Genomic DNA, 6,681 nt, shown 5'->3' with positions numbered 1-6,681 from the left:
CGATACACACACAAACACACACACGCATTCAAACCTTGGTTAGAGACCAAGATATTAAGACTCATTATGCCATGTGCCTGAGGGGAGGGTTTGGCCTAGAGGCGTCCCAAGTGTGTGTGTGTGTGTGTGTGTGTGTGTGTGTGTGAGTGAGTGAGTGAGTGAGTGGGAGAGAGGGAGGGAGGATTGCTAGAACAGGGGATTTTTTTGTGTTGGGGGGAAAGAGAGGCTTGGACACTTCATCTTCTCTTCTCTGTGCTGCCAAAAAGGGCAGAGGTCAAAAGTCAGGGCGATTGGAGAATTCCGTGCTGCATGCCTACAGATCGGGTTTCAGGGGTGGGGGAGGGACGTGGACTGCCCTAGAGGGATAGGTGTGTGTGTGTGTGCGTTTGTGTGTGTGAGCTTGTCCGGACAGCTCTTTATTTAAAACTTCTCCTTACAGCTTTAGTGCTCACAGCATTTGAAACTTTCTCTTGAAGTTTACTGCTCTGCAAAAAAAAGCCTTTTGGGAAAAACTTGCCCAACATGTTGCAAAACTAACACTCCTAACTTGGTGTCTAGATTAGAACACCCCATCACACTGCATTTTGTAGAGTAAGCATTTACTGATAAAGTGACTATGGTGTGAAGAGATTTTAAGACAGGACTTGAGAACCAAAGCTAAACCTTTTAATCCAAACATAAATGATTTCAGCACTTTTCAAAATAACTTGGAACACAGGCTCGATATATGGTGGATTCACCTTGCGCTTGGGACAATAAAAGGCCACTCTAAAATGTGCAGTTTTGTCACACAACACAATGCCACAGATGTTGCAAGTTTTGTGCGATTGGCATGCTGACTGCAGGAATGTCCACCAGAGCTGTTGCCAGAGAATTCAATGTTCATTTCTCCAATGTCTTGAGATGCACAGAGATACCGTGACGAGATCCTGAGGTCCATTGTTGTGCCATTCATCCGCCACCATCACCTCATGTTTCAGCATGACAATGTCGCAAGGAATTCCTAGAAGATGAAATTGTCCCAGTTCTTCTGTGGCCTGCCTACTCACCAGACATGTCACCCATAGAGCACTAGTGGGATGCTCTGGATCGACGTGGATGACCGTATGTTCCAGTTCCCTTCTAATTTGGGGCAGCAGGTAGCCTAGTGGTTCGAGCATTGGGCCAGTAACCGAAAGGTTGCTGGATCAAATCACAGAGCTGACAAGGTAAAAATCTGTCTTTCTGTCCCTGAACAAGGCAGTTAACCCACTGTTCCCCAGTAGGCCGTCATTGTAAATAAGAATTTGTTCTTAACTGACTTGCTAACTTGTTAAAATAGTTCAGTTATCTGTTGTGACCACCTCATGCAGAACGACGCATCTCCTGTGCATAGAGTTGTTCAGGGTGTTGATTGTGGCCTGTGGAAAGTTGTTCCACTCCTCTTCATTGACTGTGTGAAGTTGCTGGATATATATATTTGATAAGGAAAACTGACTGGTTTTAAGGAAAACTTGAAAAGCATTTAAACAATCGGAGGTGTTTTCAGCTGTTTGGGGCGGCAGGGTAGCCTAGTGGTTAGAGCAGTGGACTAGTAACCAGAAGGTTGCAAGTTCAAACCCCAGAGCTGACATGGTACAAATATGTCATTCTACCCCTGAACAAGGCAGTTAACCCACTGTTCCAAGGCCATCATAGAAAATAAGAATTTGTTCTTAACTGACTTGCCTAGTTAAATAAAGGTCAAATAAAATATAGAAGTTTCTCCAAACATTATTAATGACAGCATTTCTTTCAAATTAGAGGAGAGTTGAGGGGGAAGCAAGTAACTTGCTGATTTGTTTCTTAAGTAAATCGATGTTCAATAGCTAATAACTGTTTTTACACCCAGCCCCAATGGGCTTAAACCGTCGACTCATCCACGATCAATTTAAGACGACATCCTCGGTTATACATTTAGCAGAAGGTTCGGTCATTCAAATGATTTGAGATGCAAAGCCCTACAGCCCTCAGCAACTACTTCCACCATTGTAGCCTTTGTAATTGATCATTAACGAACATGTGCTCCCAAGTCTCCAGTGGCTCCAAGACCCCAAATAGAGAGCACAGCTGTCTTTCCATTGTACTTATCCACGGAGCCACAAAATAACACAACGCTCTGAAGCCTACTGCCCTGGCTATGTGCTGGAATTTATAATGTTTACTTTCCAAGACTTGTAGGAGATGAGTGAAAAAGGTGTTGGGTGGTTGACGTGTGTAGGAAGCACTAGAGTAAATGTGAGGGGCTCACTTTTATGATTTCAAAAAGAATGACTGATTTATGGACATACAGGTGGTTTGTGGCCGGTAAAGTTACACAGAGAACTAAAGAGAGTTTAAAGGGACATGTCAGGTCAAACCCATAGAGAATTAGCTGGATAGTGTGTTATTATTGCACGGTGCAAACATGGGGAAAGTCATTCAACTACGACTGCTCTTCTTCAAGCCATGTTTGCTATAATACCAATGAGTGGATGTAATAGCTATTTAATCGTGTGGGTAATATTAACATACTATATAAAGGAAGTGTTGATTTTATGTTCATTGAGCCATCAGGCAATATTTTCTTTATTGAGGAATAGTACAATTTGTGAATGTTGCATACTGTAGAGCAGCCCATAGCAACTTATTCAGAAATGTCTCCAGAAGCTTGGGTGACACTCCAACAACATAATGTTGAAGTAAAACTTTTAAAACTTCATATTCTGTTAACTCATAACCAAATAATGTTGTTGACTCATTCTATACTCGTATTTGTAGCCAAAGTATAAATTGGAGAAAAAAAGACTTAAAAAACACCACATCAGACTGTTAAAAAAATATTTGCTATTTCCTTATAGAGGATGATGTCATATATTTAATATTTTTAATGACCGGTATATGCCCACACCATTCTGTTGTTGGTGTATGCCGACACCATTCCAACACTGAAAATATGCTTTTTAAAGTACTTAAAGGAATACTTAGATATTTTGGCAATGCCCTGCGTGCAGTTTGAAGAAAGTTGCTAACTAATGTTAGCGCAATTGCTAACTAGTGTTAGCGTAATGACTGGATGTCTATGTAACCATATAGAATGCTAGCTGTTACCATAGACATCCAGTCATTGTGCTAACGCTAGTTAGCATTGGCTCACAAAACTACCTCTATCTTCCTTCATACTGGATGCAGAGACATAAACATGGTGTCCACAATTTCATCTATGCACAAATTGTGTGTTGCAGATCAGGCGGTTTCGGGGTTTTGTGTGGATGCCAATAGACGTGTCGGCTTTATTATACATTAACAGTGAACAAGTGCTCCACTCACTGTCCCATTCACAGCTTCCACTGCACAACCTTGGCCCAGAGAACAGTGCAGTCACACAGAGGAACACACAAAGGTCAGAACCTACTCCCACCACCCCCTGTTCCCCCTTCCAAAACCAGAGACTCTCCCTCCCTTGCCCCTCAGCCACACACACTTCCCTCCACTCTCAGGCCCCCATCCCATCCCAACAGAGCCTATACACTGAGGCCTGTTTACAGTTTCAGATCCCTTACTACCCTCTTTCACGCTCAAATTTTTTTACACGACCAGGGATCATGAAAGAGAGCAAACGAGTCATTGATGGATCGGACGGGGGTCTAAACTCGGGAGGCCGGGGGCACAAACCCAGCCTCACCCCCAATCACCCCTTCCAGTCCTAGGGCTGTGTGAGTGGTGTGTTCTGATCAGGCCCGGCTCTCTCTCTCAGGTCCTAATGGGGCAACTCGTTGAGGGGGCCGTAGCTTTGATGCCGGCTGGGTTTCTTAACAATGTGTCCTTTCTGTGATTGGGGTGAGATATCGCCAGCAGGGTTCCAAGAGAGGGGAAAATGTAAACTACGGATTAGATCGACTAATGGCCCCTCGCCTGTCATTGACGTTAATTAGCGTTAATTAGGAGCCCCTCATTAAACGCGATGGGGGTACGGCCATGGAACCTGTGTGTGTACGCTGGAGGCTTTCTTTCAGAGCCCATAGGGGTCCATTTAGACCTGGGCGACTCGGTAGAGTTAAGTACAGTCGCTTTTATGTGAATGAATTTCGGAGCATGATGGGAACATGTCGGGAGTGCATTGGTAGAAATTCTCCCAGAGAATCTGATCGCCTTGTCCGGTCTTGTCGGTTTGACATCCTGTGACATTAGCAAATCACGAGCCAATCACCACAGAGTGTGGGGGTGTTCCCAAAGCATGGCATTGGTCCCACGTGGGGAAAAACAGTGCATCTCAATATGGATGGAGCACAGAGCAGACAATGCATGTATCATCTGGTAACTTTTTTCCTGCTGTGACAGGTACATTTGCTGCAGTCTATAAACACAACAAGACTGATGGAACAGACCCTGGGCCACATCGGACTGATATGAATTGCTGGTTGGGCCATAGGTTGGGGGCTTTACAATGAGTTGGTTCACGGGGTGTTGGAACCAAATCTGGTGGTTGTCTGCTGGTTGTCTGCTGTATATACTGTAATTTGAGCTTTACACACATATACACACACAAGTCAGGGACTCTCTGTTAGCATGGCGGCTGCAGCCACTAGCACTTGTCCGCTGATGGCTTCCCTCTGTTGCTCTTCACTCGCTGGGTTTTATCTTCACAGCTATTCAGGGGGTCCTCTTTTCTACTGTTCCTGGGCTCAAGCCACCCCACACAACTCTAACCCCAGTATGCCACCTTATAAACCTCTGATCTGTGCTTGTGTATCCACTGAGCCGGGAAAGTGGCTGTTGGGATTTGGGATTGGGATCTTTTTGGTTAAAATCCTCCTCCGTGGTACATAATCGGACACTTTGTTGGCTCAGTTAACCCATATTGTCATAGAGGCCCATTGGAACTCTGATGCTACTCAGCTTGCCGTCACATGACATGTGTTCTCCCCTCTGCTTAGGATGTCCACACACACACACACACACACACACACACACACACACACACACACACACACACACACACACACACACACACACACACACACACACACACACACACACAGGTCCACCATGTCTCTGTGACTCATTGCTACCTGAGGGGTGTTTTCATGTTGACATACGTGGCCACCCCTCCTGGCTAACTTGCTCTCATGCTTGATCCCCAGCAGGATTCAGCAGTGTGAAATAGGGGGGCCCCCAGTTTGGTGGCGGAGTAAAACAAAAAACAGAAGAAGGAAAATGCCTCCCTGGCCAACACCTGGTATCACTTTATTAACCCTCGGCTGTCTCGACCCTGAGAGCCCAGGAACAGCGGGGGCGGGGGGGGATATGGACGTCCCCACACTGCCTTTGAAGGGGGAAGTGATGCCCCGCATCGGAGTCCCAGCGATGACTTTACCAGTGCCATGACCCTCGTGACCTCGACCCCCCACACCTCCCCTCTCTCTTCCCCACCATTCCTCCCTCCCCACCTCCCCACAGCTGCTGGTTCCTATTGGCCGGCAGTGGAGCCTCAGTGGTGGAGGTTAGAGGGAGAGAAGAAGGGAATGGAAGGAGAGGAGGAGGAGGAAATGGAGGGGGCCATGGCGAAAGGTCAACTGTTGGTCAGAGATTTTTATTGGGAGAGGAGGAGGGAGGGAGAGGGAGAGGGAGAATGTGTTAAAGACCACCGTCTGAGATTTTAACAGTGGGGAGGGAATTTGGCCTTTTTCCACCCCTGCACACGTTAACTACGCAGAGATGACTGGACTGACCTGGCCTGCTGGCCTAATGATACGTTACTAAGAAAAGAGGAGTATTCTCCAAATGTTTGTTACTGAGAACAGAGGATTTCTCCAAACGTTTGCTGGTGGTTCTTGTCTTCTGTGCCTAGATATTGGACCATGGATTATAGCCTGGCTAGTTGAGATTCCATCATAAGGACGTCACATAGAGGACATCTGATGCAATCAGACACTAGAGCAGGTCTGGGATCAGTCAGAAGTCTGGGTGGCCCTTGACATGGCCATTGGTGAATCATGATCACAAAATAATCTATACGGCCTGATGAGGTGAATCTAACAGCATGCTGTCCAAAAGCATGACACCTAAACAGACCACACAGACAAACCTCCTTAATCTCATGCAGGAGTTATTGGAGATTATTATAATTTTTTAAATGGCATCAGGATCCCCAATCTTTCCGCATTGTGCTCGTATGCTGCCTCATTTCCTGTTTTTGGCATTCTTATCACCACAAGAGCACAAAGACGACATTTGGCTAAAACGCTAGCCGCTTCCAGGAGACGTACGGATGGCAGGCCTGTGTCAGCGAGGTTCCACTGGGAATGCATTAGGAAACTTGCTGGGCGGTGCTGGGTGTTCTTCTCCAGATGTCTGTCTTCTTCATGGTTGTTTCAATGGAAAACAGTGTCATACAAGGTTATCTCCTGACTAGGCCCCGGCCATGCAACGTCAGAACTGTTCAGGCTAGCCTAGTGCGCATGGGCTAGCAAGTCACAAGGGCTTCCCTTCCCTCCGCAGGGGCCAGGGGTTCATTTATTGGCCGATCACATGACCGCAGATCAGTGTAGAAATGCCTGTAAACATTGCATTATGAAGGTTGAGGAGGTTAGGTGGAAAAGTATCTGTTTCAGCCCCAAGTACACTATCTTGTTAAGCCCATTGGTCACAGTCTCAACGCCTGATCATTTATAATTGTGTCTA

Source organism: Oncorhynchus kisutch, linkage group LG2, assembly GCF_002021735.2.
Source record: "Oncorhynchus kisutch isolate 150728-3 linkage group LG2, Okis_V2, whole genome shotgun sequence".
Taxonomy (NCBI): domain Eukaryota; kingdom Metazoa; phylum Chordata; class Actinopteri; order Salmoniformes; family Salmonidae; genus Oncorhynchus; species Oncorhynchus kisutch.
This window is presented reverse-complemented; position numbering follows the sequence as displayed.